Source organism: Schistocerca americana, chromosome 2 (assembly GCF_021461395.2).
Source record: "Schistocerca americana isolate TAMUIC-IGC-003095 chromosome 2, iqSchAmer2.1, whole genome shotgun sequence".
In the NCBI taxonomy this organism is placed as follows: Eukaryota; Metazoa; Arthropoda; class Insecta; order Orthoptera; family Acrididae; genus Schistocerca; species Schistocerca americana.
The window spans coordinates 352,043,496-352,061,432 of record NC_060120.1 but is presented as its reverse complement, the minus strand read 5'-3'; the positions used below and the strand labels follow the sequence as shown (position 1 = coordinate 352,061,432).

Below are 17,937 nucleotides of genomic sequence, written 5' to 3'. Positions count from 1 at the left end.
ACATGGAGAGGATATGGGGCGGGTGGAATATGCAACGACAGGGGCATTGCAGGGCGGCCGCCGGCTCCTTGCGCTGTGGCGCACCGGTGCCGGCGGCGGCCTGGCTGGGCTGCTGGTGCCTCCATGTAGAGCTGCCGCGGAGCCCAGGCAAAGTGCCGCTAACGAAGCGATTGCCTTTGGTGACATCTTTTGCAATAACGACTGCGCGAATCGACGGTATCTCGTAAGGAAGGAAAGAGCAGCAGCTGCCGCCGAGCCCAGGCGCCGTGCCGAACACGCAGAAGGTCCCCGGCTCGATTGCGGGCGGAAACCCGTTTTCGTCGCACTCAGCAAGACACTTGCTACGATCTCTACTGTGACCATTTAAATCAACTTCAAACGTTCCATCAGCAAGGTGCACATGGCTCAAATGAAACATGAAACGGTTTCAGAACTGGTTGTCGGATTTTAGCGCTGACTTGGAGGCCTGGAAATGCGCGAAACAGCCACCGCCATGCGATTTGTTACCACACCGTTGTACAAAACGCAAGGGCTCGTCCGGGATTTGAACCCGGGACCTCCTGCGCCCGAAGCAGGAATCATACCCCTAGACCAACGAGCCTATTCGTTCCGAAAACGCACTGCATGTGAATGACGCCACCTTTGATGGTCTCACCATGTAGGGCTGCAGCTCAGCCAGCGTTCTCCCTGTCTGTCGCGGTTGGATTGTTTTCAACGACGTCTTTTACTGCAGGAACTTCACGAATCGGAGGGAGCTCGTAGCCGATGCCCTTGCTAACACAGAAGAAAAACTGTTGCTATTACGAGTCTCCGGGTGGTACATGAAAAGAACCGTCGTTTCCGTGGTGTAGCGGTTATCACGTCTGCTTTACACGCAGAAGGTCCCCGGTTCGATCCCGGGCGGGAACACAACAATTTTAATCTATATTTCGGATTTCATTTCCGAGATGACCTCACGTCCGCGTATGCAGAGACAAGCAATGTTGTATGCTAGACGGATAGGGCGTCATTTTACTGTCAAATACTGTAGCTCTCTTATTGCACCGGTATTTGGTAACTGAGAACGCCCCTAGCTCCATTATGGCTGGCAAAATTTATAATCCGGTTCTTCAGGGCTACTTCAAGTGCGCTTGCTACTGGCTTTCCTGAGCTCACCCTACTCGCCTTGTCACAGCTCTGTTAAAGTGTGATGCTAACTAATAATGAGAAACTCTTAGCCACGCTCAATCTTACATGCCACCCCTTGGTTGTTGCCGTCGCTAGTAAGATGAGGGTAGACTGTCGCACAATTAAGCTGAATCTCCACTCACGGTGCACATATCCCGCAAAGACAACCTTGTTTTCCGTTGCATGCAAAATTACCGTCTGCCTTTCTACCGAATTCCACCTACGTACTTTACTGGTGCCGCATTCTTGTTATATCCACGTGCTATAACAGGCGTCTACTCTTCATTGAGGAGCTGCAACCGGGGCTGAGTTCCACCTACGCTTCAGCACGGTCAAAATGGCAGGGCTCGTCCGGGATTTGAACCCGGGACCTCCTGCACCCAAAGCAGGAATCATACCCCTAGACCAACGAGCCACCTGGCTGGAGCAGTCAAGTTAATCCCAAGTAGTGGGCCTCACAGGGAACACAAACTTTCACGCGAATTCGCAAGATAAACGCTTTCTGCAGGCAGCACTCACCACTGTTGAGAAGAATATTAAAGGCAACGAATAAAAAGCGAAATAACTTCATCGAGCACTGCTTATGAACAGCCGGCAGTGCCTCAGTTTCGGTATGTGGTTTCTCAGGGTTAAGAGGAGGCGAATGCACTAAACAAAAGAACATCGGGAAACCAAGCACCAACTCATAACGAAAAGATTGCAAAATATACTGCAAGCAAAATTTCCAGAAGACGGATACTGAAGACGCCGCAGACAAAAGAATTATTCTATGCAGTAACGATTATCTAGGAAGCGTGAATTGCATGTGCTGCTCCACCACACAACTTCTTTTGATACTGTTTTACTTATTCTAAATTTTCATTACCTGATCGTCTCTAAAATACTGTGCGGTTATCACCTGGTTTCCAACAGCGATAGTAGTAAGTAAATCGACTACAAAGTCTTTCAAAGTAGGTCAGACACAAAAAAAAAAAAAAATCGGAGCTGCGTGTAGCTCATGTCATTCTGCTTTCAATCGTGAGTCTCCGGCTGGGAGTAGTGGCGTACTTCTGTAATCCAAGCTTCTGGGAGGCCGTTGTGTGGGAGAGATCTGGAAACAACTACAGATTCGACCGTTCCACGAGCTCAGGAACGGCCGCGATGCCTTCATCGAGCTCTGCAGATCGACAGATGATAGTGTGGAAATTTCGGCAAGCGGTGGCTAAGGGTTAAGAGAAGCCAAACACACTAAACACAAGAAAGTCGGGAAACCGAAGCACACAACTCATAACGAAAAGATTGCGGAATGCAGTGCGAAAGCAAAACTTCGAGAAGACCAACTCTGAAGCCATCGGCGAGCTAGGAATTATTCCGCACAAGAAGCGATCATGTAGGAGGAGCGAGCCGAGGCTGTCGCTCGACCACACAATAAATTTTTGCTTAATCCCAATTTGCAGTACCGGTTCGACACTAGAATACTGCGCCTTGGTTCTTCCAAAAGCGATAGTAATAAGCACGTCGACTGCAGTGTCATTTGGGGTAGTGAGTCAGACATGGAGAGGATATGGGGCGGGTGGAATATGCAACGACAGGGGCATTGCAGGGCGGCCGCCGGCTCCTTGCGCTGTGGCGCACCGGTGCCGGCGGCGGCCTGGCTGGGCTGCTGGTGCCTCCATGTAGAGCTGCCGCGGAGCCCAGGCAAAGTGCCGCTAACGAAGCGATTGCCTTTGGTGACATCTTTTGCAATAACGACTGCGCGAATCGACGGTATCTCGTAAGGAAGGAAAGAGCAGCAGCTGCCGCCGAGCCCAGGCGCCGTGCCGAACACGCAGAAGGTCCCCGGCTCGATTGCGGGCGGAAACCCGTTTTCGTCGCACTCAGCAAGACACTTGCTACGATCTCTACTGTGACCATTTAAATCAACTTCAAACGTTCCATCAGCAAGGTGCACATGGCTCAAATGAAACATGAAACGGTTTCAGAACTGGTTGTCGGATTTTAGCGCTGACTTGGAGGCCTGGAAATGCGCGAAACAGCCACCGCCATGCGATTTGTTACCACACCGTTGTACAAAACGCAAGGGCTCGTCCGGGATTTGAACCCGGGACCTCCTGCGCCCGAAGCAGGAATCATACCCCTAGACCAACGAGCCTATTCGTTCCGAAAACGCACTGCATGTGAATGACGCCACCTTTGATGGTCTCACCATGTAGGGCTGCAGCTCAGCCAGCGTTCTCCCTGTCTGTCGCGGTTGGATTGTTTTCAACGACGTCTTTTACTGCAGGAACTTCACGAATCGGAGGGAGCTCGTAGCCGATGCCCTTGCTAACACAGAAGAAAAACTGTTGCTATTACGAGTCTCCGGGTGGTACATGAAAAGAACCGTCGTTTCCGTGGTGTAGCGGTTATCACGTCTGCTTTACACGCAGAAGGTCCCCGGTTCGATCCCGGGCGGGAACACAACAATTTTAATCTATATTTCGGATTTCATTTCCGAGATGACCTCACGTCCGCGTATGCAGAGACAAGCAATGTTGTATGCTAGACGGATAGGGCGTCATTTTACTGTCAAATACTGTAGCTCTCTTATTGCACCGGTATTTGGTAACTGAGAACGCCCCTAGCTCCATTATGGCTGGCAAAATTTATAATCCGGTTCTTCAGGGCTACTTCAAGTGCGCTTGCTACTGGCTTTCCTGAGCTCACCCTACTCGCCTTGTCACAGCTCTGTTAAAGTGTGATGCTAACTAATAATGAGAAACTCTTAGCCACGCTCAATCTTACATGCCACCCCTTGGTTGTTGCCGTCGCTAGTAAGATGAGGGTAGACTGTCGCACAATTAAGCTGAATCTCCACTCACGGTGCACATATCCCGCAAAGACAACCTTGTTTTCCGTTGCATGCAAAATTACCGTCTGCCTTTCTACCGAATTCCACCTACGTACTTTACTGGTGCCGCATTCTTGTTATATCCACGTGCTATAACAGGCGTCTACTCTTCATTGAGGAGCTGCAACCGGGGCTGAGTTCCACCTACGCTTCAGCACGGTCAAAATGGCAGGGCTCGTCCGGGATTTGAACCCGGGACCTCCTGCACCCAAAGCAGGAATCATACCCCTAGACCAACGAGCCACCTGGCTGGAGCAGTCAAGTTAATCCCAAGTAGTGGGCCTCACAGGGAACACAAACTTTCACGCGAATTCGCAAGATAAACGCTTTCTGCAGGCAGCACTCACCACTGTTGAGAAGAATATTAAAGGCAACGAATAAAAAGCGAAATAACTTCATCGAGCACTGCTTATGAACAGCCGGCAGTGCCTCAGTTTCGGTATGTGGTTTCTCAGGGTTAAGAGGAGGCGAATGCACTAAACAAAAGAACATCGGGAAACCAAGCACCAACTCATAACGAAAAGATTGCAAAATATACTGCAAGCAAAATTTCCAGAAGACGGATACTGAAGACGCCGCAGACAAAAGAATTATTCTATGCAGTAACGATTATCTAGGAAGCGTGAATTGCATGTGCTGCTCCACCACACAACTTCTTTTGATACTGTTTTACTTATTCTAAATTTTCATTACCTGATCGTCTCTAAAATACTGTGCGGTTATCACCTGGTTTCCAACAGCGATAGTAGTAAGTAAATCGACTACAAAGTCTTTCAAAGTAGGTCAGACACAAAAAAAAAAAAAATCGGAGCTGCGTGTAGCTCATGTCATTCTGCTTTCAATCGTGAGTCTCCGGCTGGGAGTAGTGGCGTACTTCTGTAATCCAAGCTTCTGGGAGGCCGTTGTGTGGGAGAGATCTGGAAACAACTACAGATTCGACCGTTCCACGAGCTCAGGAACGGCCGCGATGCCTTCATCGAGCTCTGCAGATCGACAGATGATAGTGTGGAAATTTCGGCAAGCGGTGGCTAAGGGTTAAGAGAAGCCAAACACACTAAACACAAGAAAGTCGGGAAACCGAAGCACACAACTCATAACGAAAAGATTGCGGAATGCAGTGCGAAAGCAAAACTTCGAGAAGACCAACTCTGAAGCCATCGGCGAGCTAGGAATTATTCCGCACAAGAAGCGATCATGTAGGAGGAGCGAGCCGAGGCTGTCGCTCGACCACACAATAAATTTTTGCTTAATCCCAATTTGCAGTACCGGTTCGACACTAGAATACTGCGCCTTGGTTCTTCCAAAAGCGATAGTAATAAGCACGTCGACTGCAGTGTCATTTGGGGTAGTGAGTCAGACATGGAGAGGATATGGGGCGGGTGGAATATGCAACGACAGGGGCATTGCAGGGCGGCCGCCGGCTCCTTGCGCTGTGGCGCACCGGTGCCGGCGGCGGCCTGGCTGGGCTGCTGGTGCCTCCATGTAGAGCTGCCGCGGAGCCCAGGCAAAGTGCCGCTAACGAAGCGATTGCCTTTGGTGACATCTTTTGCAATAACGACTGCGCGAATCGACGGTATCTCGTAAGGAAGGAAAGAGCAGCAGCTGCCGCCGAGCCCAGGCGCCGTGCCGAACACGCAGAAGGTCCCCGGCTCGATTGCGGGCGGAAACCCGTTTTCGTCGCACTCAGCAAGACACTTGCTACGATCTCTACTGTGACCATTTAAATCAACTTCAAACGTTCCATCAGCAGGGTGCACATGGCTCAAATGAAACATGAAACGGTTTCAGAACTGGTTGTCGGATTTTAGCGCTGACTTGGAGGCCTGGAAATGCGCGAAACAGCCACCGCCATGCGATTTGTTACCACACCGTTGTACAAAACGCAAGGGCTCGTCCGGGATTTGAACCCGGGACCTCCTGCGCCCGAAGCAGGAATCATACCCCTAGACCAACGAGCCTATTCGTTCCGAAAACGCACTGCATGTGAATGACGCCACCTTTGATGGTCTCACCATGTAGGGCTGCAGCTCAGCCAGCGTTCTCCCTGTCTGTCGCGGTTGGATTGTTTTCATCGACGTCTTTTACTGCAGGAACTTCACGAATCGGAGGGAGCTCGTAGCCGATGCCCTTGCTAACACAGAAGAAAAACTGTTGCTATTACGAGTCTCCGGGTGGTACATGAAAAGAACCGTCGTTTCCGTGGTGTAGCGGTTATCACGTCTGCTTTACACGCAGAAGGTCCCCGGTTCGATCCCGGGCGGGAACACAACAATTTTAATCTATATTTCGGATTTCATTTCCGAGATGACCTCACGTCCGCGTATGCAGAGACAAGCAATGTTGTATGCTAGACGGATAGGGCGTCATTTTACTGTCAAATACTGTAGCTCTCTTATTGCACCGGTATTTGGTAACTGAGAACGCCCCTAGCTCCATTATGGCTGGCAAAATTTATAATCCGGTTCTTCAGGGCTACTTCAAGTGCGCTTGCTACTGGCTTTCCTGAGCTCACCCTACTCGCCTTGTCACAGCTCTGTTAAAGTGTGATGCTAACTAATAATGAGAAACTCTTAGCCACGCTCAATCTTACATGCCACCCCTTGGTTGTTGCCGTCGCTAGTAAGATGAGGGTAGACTGTCGCACAATTAAGCTGAATCTCCACTCACGGTGCACATATCCCGCAAAGACAACCTTGTTTTCCGTTGCATGCAAAATTACCGTCTGCCTTTCTACCGAATTCCACCTACGTACTTTACTGGTGCCGCATTCTTGTTATATCCACGTGCTATAACAGGCGTCTACTCTTCATTGAGGAGCTGCAACCGGGGCTGAGTTCCACCTACGCTTCAGCACGGTCAAAATGGCAGGGCTCGTCCGGGATTTGAACCCGGGATCTCCTGCACCCAAAGCAGGAATCATACCCCTAGACCAACGAGCCACCTGGCTGGAGCAGTCAAGTTAATCCCAAGTAGTGGGCCTCACAGGGAACACAAACTTTCACGCGAATTCGCAAGATAAACGCTTTCTGCAGGCAGCACTCACCACTGTTGAGAAGAATATTAAAGGCAACGAATAAAAAGCGAAATAACTTCATCGAGCACTGCTTATGAACAGCCGGCAGTGCCTCAGTTTCGGTATGTGGTTTCTCAGGGTTAAGAAGAGGCGAATGCACTAAACAAAAGAACATCGGGAAACCAAGCACCAACTCATAACGAAAAGATTGCAAAATATACTGCAAGCAAAATTTCCAGAAGACGGATACTGAAGACGCCGCAGACAAAAGAATTATTCTATGCAGTAACGATTATCTAGGAAGCGTGAATTGCATGTGCTGCTCCACCACACAACTTCTTTTGATACTGTTTTACTTATTCTAAATTTTCATTACCTGATCGTCTCTAAAATACTGTGCGGTTATCACCTGGTTTCCAACAGCGATAGTAGTAAGTAAATCGACTACAAAGTCTTTCAAAGTAGGTCAGACACAAAAAAAAAAAAATCGGAGCTGCGTGTAGCTCATGTCATTCTGCTTTCAATCGTGAATCTCCGGCTGGGAGTAGTGGCGTACTTCTGTAATCCAAGCTTCTGGGAGGCCGTTGTGTGGGAGAGATCTGGAAACAACTACAGATTCGACCGTTCCACGAGCTCAGGAACGGCCGCGATGCCTTCATCGAGCTCTGCAGATCGACAGATGATAGTGTGGAAATTTCGGCAAGCGGTGGCTAAGGGTTAAGAGAAGCCAAACACACTAAACACAAGAAAGTCGGGAAACCGAAGCACACAACTCATAACGAAAAGATTGCGGAATGCAGTGCGAAAGCAAAACTTCGAGAAGACCAACTCTGAAGCCATCGGCGAGCTAGGAATTATTCCGCACAAGAAGCGATCATGTAGGAGGAGCGAGCCGAGGCTGTCGCTCGACCACACAATAAATTTTTGCTTAATCCCAATTTGCAGTACCGGTTCGACACTAGAATACTGCGCCTTGGTTCTTCCAAAAGCGATAGTAATAAGCACGTCGACTGCAGTGTCATTTGGGGTAGTGAGTCAGACATGGAGAGGATATGGGGCGGGTGGAATATGCAACGACAGGGGCATTGCAGGGCGGCCGCCGGCTCCTTGCGCTGTGGCGCACCGGTGCCGGCGGCGGCCTGGCTGGGCTGCTGGTGCCTCCATGTAGAGCTGCCGCGGAGCCCAGGCAAAGTGCCGCTAACGAAGCGATTGCCTTTGGTGACATCTTTTGCAATAACGACTGCGCGAATCGACGGTATCTCGTAAGGAAGGAAAGAGCAGCAGCTGCCGCCGAGCCCAGGCGCCGTGCCGAACACGCAGAAGGTCCCCGGCTCGATTGCGGGCGGAAACCCGTTTTCGTCGCACTCAGCAAGACACTTGCTACGATCTCTACTGTGACCATTTAAATCAACTTCAAACGTTCCATCAGCAGGGTGCACATGGCTCAAATGAAACATGAAACGGTTTCAGAACTGGTTGTCGGATTTTAGCGCTGACTTGGAGGCCTGGAAATGCGCGAAACAGCCACCGCCATGCGATTTGTTACCACACCGTTGTACAAAACGCAAGGGCTCGCCCGGGATTTGAACCCGGGACCTCCTGCGCCCGAAGCAGGAATCATACCCCTAGACCAACGAGCCTATTCGTTCCGAAAACGCACTGCATGTGAATGACGCCACCTTTGATGGTCTCACCATGTAGGGCTGCAGCTCAGCCAGCGTTCTCCCTGTCTGTCGCGGTTGGATTGTTTTCATCGACGTCTTTTACTGCAGGAACTTCACGAATCGGAGGGAGCTCGTAGCCGATGCCCTTGCTAACACAGAAGAAAAACTGTTGCTATTACGAGTCTCCGGGTGGTACATGAAAAGAACCGTCGTTTCCGTGGTGTAGCGGTTATCACGTCTGCTTTACACGCAGAAGGTCCCCGGTTCGATCCCGGGCGGGAACACAACAATTTTAATCTATATTTCGGATTTCATTTCCGAGATGACCTCACGTCCGCGTATGCAGAGACAAGCAATGTTGTATGCTAGACGGATAGGGCGTCATTTTACTGTCAAATACTGTAGCTCTCTTATTGCACCGGTATTTGGTAACTGAGAACGCCCCTAGCTCCATTATGGCTGGCAAAATTTATAATCCGGTTCTTCAGGGCTACTTCAAGTGCGCTTGCTACTGGCTTTCCTGAGCTCACCCTACTCGCCTTGTCACAGCTCTGTTAAAGTGTGATGCTAACTAATAATGAGAAACTCTTAGCCACGCTCAATCTTACATGCCACCCCTTGGTTGTTGCCGTCGCTAGTAAGATGAGGGTAGACTGTCGCACAATTAAGCTGAATCTCCACTCACGGTGCACATATCCCGCAAAGACAACCTTGTTTTCCGTTGCATGCAAAATTACCGTCTGCCTTTCTACCGAATTCCACCTACGTACTTTACTGGTGCCGCATTCTTGTTATATCCACGTGCTATAACAGGCGTCTACTCTTCATTGAGGAGCTGCAACCGGGGCTGAGTTCCACCTACGCTTCAGCACGGTCAAAATGGCAGGGCTCGTCCGGGATTTGAACCCGGGACCTCCTGCACCCAAAGCAGGAATCATACCCCTAGACCAACGAGCCACCTGGCTGGAGCAGTCAAGTTAATCCCAAGTAGTGGGCCTCACAGGGAACACAAACTTTCACGCGAATTCGCAAGATAAACGCTTTCTGCAGGCAGCACTCACCACTGTTGAGAAGAATATTAAAGGCAACGAATAAAAAGCGAAATAACTTCATCGAGCACTGCTTATGAACAGCCGGCAGTGCCTCAGTTTCGGTATGTGGTTTCTCAGGGTTAAGAGGAGGCGAATGCACTAAACAAAAGAACATCGGGAAACCAAGCACCAACTCATAACGAAAAGATTGCAAAATATACTGCAAGCAAAATTTCCAGAAGACGGATACTGAAGACGCCGCAGACAAAAGAATTATTCTATGCAGTAACGATTATCTAGGAAGCGTGAATTGCATGTGCTGCTCCACCACACAACTTCTTTTGATACTGTTTTACTTATTCTAAATTTTCATTACCTGATCGTCTCTAAAATACTGTGCGGTTATCACCTGGTTTCCAACAGCGATAGTAGTAAGTAAATCGACTACAAAGTCTTTCAAAGTAGGTCAGACACAAAAAAAAAAAAAAATCGGAGCTGCGTGTAGCTCATGTCATTCTGCTTTCAATCGTGAATCTCCGGCTGGGAGTAGTGGCGTACTTCTGTAATCCAAGCTTCTGGGAGGCCGTTGTGTGGGAGAGATCTGGAAACAACTACAGATTCGACCGTTCCACGAGCTCAGGAACGGCCGCGATGCCTTCATCGAGCTCTGCAGATCGACAGATGATAGTGTGGAAATTTCGGCAAGCGGTGGCTAAGGGTTAAGAGAAGCCAAACACACTAAACACAAGAAAGTCGGGAAACCGAAGCACACAACTCATAACGAAAAGATTGCGGAATGCAGTGCGAAAGCAAAACTTCGAGAAGACCAACTCTGAAGCCATCGGCGAGCTAGGAATTATTCCGCACAAGAAGCGATCATGTAGGAGGAGCGAGCCGAGGCTGTCGCTCGACCACACAATAAATTTTTGCTTAATCCCAATTTGCAGTACCGGTTCGACACTAGAATACTGCGCCTTGGTTCTTCCAAAAGCGATAGTAATAAGCACGTCGACTGCAGTGTCATTTGGGGTAGTGAGTCAGACATGGAGAGGATATGGGGCGGGTGGAATATGCAACGACAGGGGCATTGCAGGGCGGCCGCCGGCTCCTTGCGCTGTGGCGCACCGGTGCCGGCGGCGGCCTGGCTGGGCTGCTGGTGCCTCCATGTAGAGCTGCCGCGGAGCCCAGGCAAAGTGCCGCTAACGAAGCGATTGCCTTTGGTGACATCTTTTGCAATAACGACTGCGCGAATCGACGGTATCTCGTAAGGAAGGAAAGAGCAGCAGCTGCCGCCGAGCCCAGGCGCCGTGCCGAACACGCAGAAGGTCCCCGGCTCGATTGCGGGCGGAAACCCGTTTTCGTCGCACTCAGCAAGACACTTGCTACGATCTCTACTGTGACCATTTAAATCAACTTCAAACGTTCCATCAGCAGGGTGCACATGGCTCAAATGAAACATGAAACGGTTTCAGAACTGGTTGTCGGATTTTAGCGCTGACTTGGAGGCCTGGAAATGCGCGAAACAGCCACCGCCATGCGATTTGTTACCACACCGTTGTACAAAACGCAAGGGCTCGTCCGGGATTTGAACCCGGGACCTCCTGCGCCCGAAGCAGGAATCATACCCCTAGACCAACGAGCCTATTCGTTCCGAAAACGCACTGCATGTGAATGACGCCACCTTTGATGGTCTCACCATGTAGGGCTGCAGCTCAGCCAGCGTTCTCCCTGTCTGTCGCGGTTGGATTGTTTTCATCGACGTCTTTTACTGCAGGAACTTCACGAATCGGAGGGAGCTCGTAGCCGATGCCCTTGCTAACACAGAAGAAAAACTGTTGCTATTACGAGTCTCCGGGTGGTACATGAAAAGAACCGTCGTTTCCGTGGTGTAGCGGTTATCACGTCTGCTTTACACGCAGAAGGTCCCCGGTTCGATCCCGGGCGGGAACACAACAATTTTAATCTATATTTCGGATTTCATTTCCGAGATGACCTCACGTCCGCGTATGCAGAGACAAGCAATGTTGTATGCTAGACGGATAGGGCGTCATTTTACTGTCAAATACTGTAGCTCTCTTATTGCACCGGTATTTGGTAACTGAGAACGCCCCTAGCTCCATTATGGCTGGCAAAATTTATAATCCGGTTCTTCAGGGCTACTTCAAGTGCGCTTGCTACTGGCTTTCCTGAGCTCACCCTACTCGCCTTGTCACAGCTCTGTTAAAGTGTGATGCTAACTAATAATGAGAAACTCTTAGCCACGCTCAATCTTACATGCCACCCCTTGGTTGTTGCCGTCGCTAGTAAGATGAGGGTAGACTGTCGCACAATTAAGCTGAATCTCCACTCACGGTGCACATATCCCGCAAAGACAACCTTGTTTTCCGTTGCATGCAAAATTACCGTCTGCCTTTCTACCGAATTCCACCTACGTACTTTACTGGTGCCGCATTCTTGTTATATCCACGTGCTATAACAGGCGTCTACTCTTCATTGAGGAGCTGCAACCGGGGCTGAGTTCCACCTACGCTTCAGCACGGTCAAAATGGCAGGGCTCGTCCGGGATTTGAACCCGGGACCTCCTGCACCCAAAGCAGGAATCATACCCCTAGACCAACGAGCCACCTGGCTGGAGCAGTCAAGTTAATCCCAAGTAGTGGGCCTCACAGGGAACACAAACTTTCACGCGAATTCGCAAGATAAACGCTTTCTGCAGGCAGCACTCACCACTGTTGAGAAGAATATTAAAGGCAACGAATAAAAAGCGAAATAACTTCACCGAGCACTGCTTATGAACAGCCGGCAGTGCCTCAGTTTCGGTATGTGGTTTCTCAGGGTTAAGAGGAGGCGAATGCACTAAACAAAAGAACATCGGGAAACCAAGCACCAACTCATAACGAAAAGATTGCAAAATATACTGCAAGCAAAATTTCCAGAAGACGGATACTGAAGACGCCGCAGACAAAAGAATTATTCTATGCAGTAACGATTATCTAGGAAGCGTGAATTGCATGTGCTGCTCCACCACACAACTTCTTTTGATACTGTTTTACTTATTCTAAATTTTCATTACCTGATCGTCTCTAAAATACTGTGCGGTTATCACCTGGTTTCCAACAGCGATAGTAGTAAGTAAATCGACTACAAAGTCTTTCAAAGTAGGTCAGACACAAAAAAAAAAAAAAATCGGAGCTGCGTGTAGCTCATGTCATTCTGCTTTCAATCGTGAATCTCCGGCTGGGAGTAGTGGCGTACTTCTGTAATCCAAGCTTCTGGGAGGCCGTTGTGTGGGAGAGATCTGGAAACAACTACAGATTCGACCGTTCCACGAGCTCAGGAACGGCCGCGATGCCTTCATCGAGCTCTGCAGATCGACAGATGATAGTGTGGAAATTTCGGCAAGCGGTGGCTAAGGGTTAAGAGAAGCCAAACACACTAAACACAAGAAAGTCGGGAAACCGAAGCACACAACTCATAACGAAAAGATTGCGGAATGCAGTGCGAAAGCAAAACTTCGAGAAGACCAACTCTGAAGCCATCGGCGAGCTAGGAATTATTCCGCACAAGAAGCGATCATGTAGGAGGAGCGAGCCGAGGCTGTCGCTCGACCACACAATAAATTTTTGCTTAATCCCAATTTGCAGTACCGGTTCGACACTAGAATACTGCGCCTTGGTTCTTCCAAAAGCGATAGTAATAAGCACGTCGACTGCAGTGTCATTTGGGGTAGTGAGTCAGACATGGAGAGGATATGGGGCGGGTGGAATATGCAACGACAGGGGCATTGCAGGGCGGCCGCCGGCTCCTTGCGCTGTGGCGCACCGGTGCCGGCGGCGGCCTGGCTGGGCTGCTGGTGCCTCCATGTAGAGCTGCCGCGGAGCCCAGGCAAAGTGCCGCTAACGAAGCGATTGCCTTTGGTGACATCTTTTGCAATAACGACTGCGCGAATCGACGGTATCTCGTAAGGAAGGAAAGAGCAGCAGCTGCCGCCGAGCCCAGGCGCCGTGCCGAACACGCAGAAGGTCCCCGGCTCGATTGCGGGCGGAAACCCGTTTTCGTCGCACTCAGCAAGACACTTGCTACGATCTCTACTGTGACCATTTAAATCAACTTCAAACGTTCCATCAGCAGGGTGCACATGGCTCAAATGAAACATGAAACGGTTTCAGAACTGGTTGTCGGATTTTAGCGCTGACTTGGAGGCCTGGAAATGCGCGAAACAGCCACCGCCATGCGATTTGTTACCACACCGTTGTACAAAACGCAAGGGCTCGTCCGGGATTTGAACCCGGGACCTCCTGCGCCCGAAGCAGGAATCATACCCCTAGACCAACGAGCCTATTCGTTCCGAAAACGCACTGCATGTGAATGACGCCACCTTTGATGGTCTCACCATGTAGGGCTGCAGCTCAGCCAGCGTTCTCCCTGTCTGTCGCGGTTGGATTGTTTTCATCGACGTCTTTTACTGCAGGAACTTCACGAATCGGAGGGAGCTCGTAGCCGATGCCCTTGCTAACACAGAAGAAAAACTGTTGCTATTACGAGTCTCCGGGTGGTACATGAAAAGAACCGTCGTTTCCGTGGTGTAGCGGTTATCACGTCTGCTTTACACGCAGAAGGTCCCCGGTTCGATCCCGGGCGGGAACACAACAATTTTAATCTATATTTCGGATTTCATTTCCGAGATGACCTCACGTCCGCGTATGCAGAGACAAGCAATGTTGTATGCTAGACGGATAGGGCGTCATTTTACTGTCAAATACTGTAGCTCTCTTATTGCACCGGTATTTGGTAACTGAGAACGCCCCTAGCTCCATTATGGCTGGCAAAATTTATAATCCGGTTCTTCAGGGCTACTTCAAGTGCGCTTGCTACTGGCTTTCCTGAGCTCACCCTACTCGCCTTGTCACAGCTCTGTTAAAGTGTGATGCTAACTAATAATGAGAAACTCTTAGCCACGCTCAATCTTACATGCCACCCCTTGGTTGTTGCCGTCGCTAGTAAGATGAGGGTAGACTGTCGCACAATTAAGCTGAATCTCCACTCACGGTGCACATATCCCGCAAAGACAACCTTGTTTTCCGTTGCATGCAAAATTACCGTCTGCCTTTCTACCGAATTCCACCTACGTACTTTACTGGTGCCGCATTCTTGTTATATCCACGTGCTATAACAGGCATCTACTCTTCATTGAGGAGCTGCAACCGGGGCTGAGTTCCACCTACGCTTCAGCACGGTCAAAATGGCAGGGCTCGTCCGGGATTTGAACCCGGGACCTCCTGCACCCAAAGCAGGAATCATACCCCTAGACCAACGAGCCACCTGGCTGGAGCAGTCAAGTTAATCCCAAGTAGTGGGCCTCACAGGGAACACAAACTTTCACGCGAATTCGCAAGATAAACGCTTTCTGCAGGCAGCACTCACCACTGTTGAGAAGAATATTAAAGGCAACGAATAAAAAGCGAAATAACTTCACCGAGCACTGCTTATGAACAGCCGGCAGTGCCTCAGTTTCGGTATGTGGTTTCTCAGGGTTAAGAGGAGGCGAATGCACTAAACAAAAGAACATCGGGAAACCAAGCACCAACTCATAACGAAAAGATTGCAAAATATACTGCAAGCAAAATTTCCAGAAGACGGATACTGAAGACGCCGCAGACAAAAGAATTATTCTATGCAGTAACGATTATCTAGGAAGCGTGAATTGCATGTGCTGCTCCACCACACAACTTCTTTTGATACTGTTTTACTTATTCTAAATTTTCATTACCTGATCGTCTCTAAAATACTGTGCGGTTATCACCTGGTTTCCAACAGCGATAGTAGTAAGTAAATCGACTACAAAGTCTTTCAAAGTAGGTCAGACACAAAAAAAAAAAAAAATCGGAGCTGCGTGTAGCTCATGTCATTCTGCTTTCAATCGCGAATCTCCGGCTGGGAGTAGTGGCGTACTTCTGTAATCCAAGCTTCTGGGAGGCCGTTGTGTGGGAGAGATCTGGAAACAACTACAGATTCGACCGTTCCACGAGCTCAGGAACGGCCGCGATGCCTTCATCGAGCTCTGCAGATCGACAGATGATAGTGTGGAAATTTCGGCAAGCGGTGGCTAAGGGTTAAGAGAAGCCAAACACACTAAACACAAGAAAGTCGGGAAACCGAAGCACACAACTCATAACGAAAAGATTGCGGAATGCAGTGCGAAAGCAAAACTTCGAGAAGACCAACTCTGAAGCCATCGGCGAGCTAGGAATTATTCCGCACAAGAAGCGATCATGTAGGAGGAGCGAGCCGAGGCTGTCGCTCGACCACACAATAAATTTTTGCTTAATCCCAATTTGCAGTACCGGTTCGACACTAGAATACTGCGCCTTGGTTCTTCCAAAAGCGATAGTAATAAGCACGTCGACTGCAGTGTCATTTGGGGTAGTGAGTCAGACATGGAGAGGATATGGGGCGGGTGGAATATGCAACGACAGGGGCATTGCAGGGCGGCCGCCGGCTCCTTGCGCTGTGGCGCACCGGTGCCGGCGGCGGCCTGGCTGGGCTGCTGGTGCCTCCATGTAGAGCTGCCGCGGAGCCCAGGCAAAGTGCCGCTAACGAAGCGATTGCCTTTGGTGACATCTTTTGCAATAACGACTGCGCGAATCGACGGTATCTCGTAAGGAAGGAAAGAGCAGCAGCTGCCGCCGAGCCCAGGCGCCGTGCCGAACACGCAGAAGGTCCCCGGCTCGATTGCGGGCGGAAACCCGTTTTCGTCGCACTCAGCAAGACACTTGCTACGATCTCTACTGTGACCATTTAAATCAACTTCAAACGTTCCATCAGCAGGGTGCACATGGCTCAAATGAAACATGAAACGGTTTCAGAACTGGTTGTCGGATTTTAGCGCTGACTTGGAGGCCTGGAAATGCGCGAAACAGCCACCGCCATGCGATTTGTTACCACACCGTTGTACAAAACGCAAGGGCTCGTCCGGGATTTGAACCCGGGACCTCCTGCGCCCGAAGCAGGAATCATACCCCTAGACCAACGAGCCTATTCGTTCCGAAAACGCACTGCATGTGAATGACGCCACCTTTGATGGTCTCACCATGTAGGGCTGCAGCTCAGCCAGCGTTCTCCCTGTCTGTCGCGGTTGGATTGTTTTCATCGACGTCTTTTACTGCAGGAACTTCACGAATCGGAGGGAGCTCGTAGCCGATGCCCTTGCTAACACAGAAGAAAAACTGTTGCTATTACGAGTCTCCGGGTGGTACATGAAAAGAACCGTCGTTTCCGTGGTGTAGCGGTTATCACGTCTGCTTTACACGCAGAAGGTCCCCGGTTCGATCCCGGGCGGGAACACAACAATTTTAATCTATATTTCGGATTTCATTTCCGAGATGACCTCACGTCCGCGTATGCAGAGACAAGCAATGTTGTATGCTAGACGGATAGGGCGTCATTTTACTGTCAAATACTGTAGCTCTCTTATTGCACCGGTATTTGGTAACTGAGAACGCCCCTAGCTCCATTATGGCTGGCAAAATTTATAATCCGGTTCTTCAGGGCTACTTCAAGTGCGCTTGCTACTGGCTTTCCTGAGCTCACCCTACTCGCCTTGTCACAGCTCTGTTAAAGTGTGATGCTAACTAATAATGAGAAACTCTTAGCCACGCTCAATCTTACATGCCACCCCTTGGTTGTTGCCGTCGCTAGTAAGATGAGGGTAGACTGTCGCACAATTAAGCTGAATCTCCACTCACGGTGCACATATCCCGCAAAGACAACCTTGTTTTCCGTTGCATGCAAAATTACCGTCTGCCTTTCTACCGAATTCCACCTACGTACTTTACTGGTGCCGCATTCTTGTTATATCCACGTGCTATAACAGGCGTCTACTCTTCATTGAGGAGCTGCAACCGGGGCTGAGTTCCACCTACGCTTCAGCACGGTCAAAATGGCAGGGCTCGTCCGGGATTTGAACCCGGGACCTCCTGCACCCAAAGCAGGAATCATACCCCTAGACCAACGAGCCACCTGGCTGGAGCAGTCAAGTTAATCCCAAGTAGTGGGCCTCACAGGGAACACAAACTTTCACGCGAATTCGCAAGATAAACGCTTTCTGCAGGCAGCACTCACCACTGTTGAGAAGAATATTAAAGGCAACGAATAAAAAGCGAAATAACTTCACCGAGCACTGCTTATGAACAG

The 17,937-nt window shown here is 49.9% G+C and overlaps 21 non-coding genes across 21 annotated transcripts; 7 read left to right on the top strand and 14 right to left on the bottom strand.

Moving 5' to 3' along the window:
- Window positions 1-529: 529 nt before the first annotated feature.
- Window positions 530-601, bottom strand: Trnap-cgg. Its single transcript has one exon. It is a non-coding gene; the product is annotated as a tRNA-Pro (tRNA).
- A 235-nt stretch (window positions 602-836) lies between these two features.
- Window positions 837-909, top strand: Trnav-uac. The gene has a single exon. It is a non-coding gene; the product is annotated as a tRNA-Val (tRNA).
- A 601-nt stretch (window positions 910-1,510) lies between these two features.
- On the bottom strand, window positions 1,511-1,582 carry Trnap-ugg. The gene has a single exon. It is a non-coding gene; the product is annotated as a tRNA-Pro (tRNA).
- A 1,644-nt stretch (window positions 1,583-3,226) lies between these two features.
- On the bottom strand, window positions 3,227-3,298 carry Trnap-cgg. The gene has a single exon. It is a non-coding gene; the product is annotated as a tRNA-Pro (tRNA).
- A 235-nt stretch (window positions 3,299-3,533) lies between these two features.
- On the top strand, window positions 3,534-3,606 carry Trnav-uac. The gene has a single exon. It is a non-coding gene; the product is annotated as a tRNA-Val (tRNA).
- Window positions 3,607-4,207: 601 nt separating this feature from the next.
- Window positions 4,208-4,279, bottom strand: Trnap-ugg. Its single transcript has one exon. It is a non-coding gene; the product is annotated as a tRNA-Pro (tRNA).
- A 1,643-nt stretch (window positions 4,280-5,922) lies between these two features.
- On the bottom strand, window positions 5,923-5,994 carry Trnap-cgg. Its single transcript has one exon. It is a non-coding gene; the product is annotated as a tRNA-Pro (tRNA).
- A 235-nt stretch (window positions 5,995-6,229) lies between these two features.
- Trnav-uac lies at window positions 6,230-6,302 on the top strand. The gene has a single exon. It is a non-coding gene; the product is annotated as a tRNA-Val (tRNA).
- Window positions 6,303-6,903: 601 nt separating this feature from the next.
- Window positions 6,904-6,975, bottom strand: Trnap-ugg. Its single transcript has one exon. It is a non-coding gene; the product is annotated as a tRNA-Pro (tRNA).
- Window positions 6,976-8,617: 1,642 nt separating this feature from the next.
- On the bottom strand, window positions 8,618-8,689 carry Trnap-cgg. The gene has a single exon. It is a non-coding gene; the product is annotated as a tRNA-Pro (tRNA).
- A 235-nt stretch (window positions 8,690-8,924) lies between these two features.
- Trnav-uac lies at window positions 8,925-8,997 on the top strand. Its single transcript has one exon. It is a non-coding gene; the product is annotated as a tRNA-Val (tRNA).
- A 601-nt stretch (window positions 8,998-9,598) lies between these two features.
- Window positions 9,599-9,670, bottom strand: Trnap-ugg. The gene has a single exon. It is a non-coding gene; the product is annotated as a tRNA-Pro (tRNA).
- A 1,644-nt stretch (window positions 9,671-11,314) lies between these two features.
- On the bottom strand, window positions 11,315-11,386 carry Trnap-cgg. Its single transcript has one exon. It is a non-coding gene; the product is annotated as a tRNA-Pro (tRNA).
- Window positions 11,387-11,621: 235 nt separating this feature from the next.
- Trnav-uac lies at window positions 11,622-11,694 on the top strand. The gene has a single exon. It is a non-coding gene; the product is annotated as a tRNA-Val (tRNA).
- Window positions 11,695-12,295: 601 nt separating this feature from the next.
- Trnap-ugg lies at window positions 12,296-12,367 on the bottom strand. Its single transcript has one exon. It is a non-coding gene; the product is annotated as a tRNA-Pro (tRNA).
- Window positions 12,368-14,011: 1,644 nt separating this feature from the next.
- Window positions 14,012-14,083, bottom strand: Trnap-cgg. The gene has a single exon. It is a non-coding gene; the product is annotated as a tRNA-Pro (tRNA).
- A 235-nt stretch (window positions 14,084-14,318) lies between these two features.
- Trnav-uac lies at window positions 14,319-14,391 on the top strand. Its single transcript has one exon. It is a non-coding gene; the product is annotated as a tRNA-Val (tRNA).
- Window positions 14,392-14,992: 601 nt separating this feature from the next.
- Window positions 14,993-15,064, bottom strand: Trnap-ugg. The gene has a single exon. It is a non-coding gene; the product is annotated as a tRNA-Pro (tRNA).
- A 1,644-nt stretch (window positions 15,065-16,708) lies between these two features.
- Window positions 16,709-16,780, bottom strand: Trnap-cgg. Its single transcript has one exon. It is a non-coding gene; the product is annotated as a tRNA-Pro (tRNA).
- Window positions 16,781-17,015: 235 nt separating this feature from the next.
- Window positions 17,016-17,088, top strand: Trnav-uac. Its single transcript has one exon. It is a non-coding gene; the product is annotated as a tRNA-Val (tRNA).
- Window positions 17,089-17,689: 601 nt separating this feature from the next.
- Window positions 17,690-17,761, bottom strand: Trnap-ugg. Its single transcript has one exon. It is a non-coding gene; the product is annotated as a tRNA-Pro (tRNA).
- Between the last annotated feature and the right edge of the window lie 176 nt (window positions 17,762-17,937).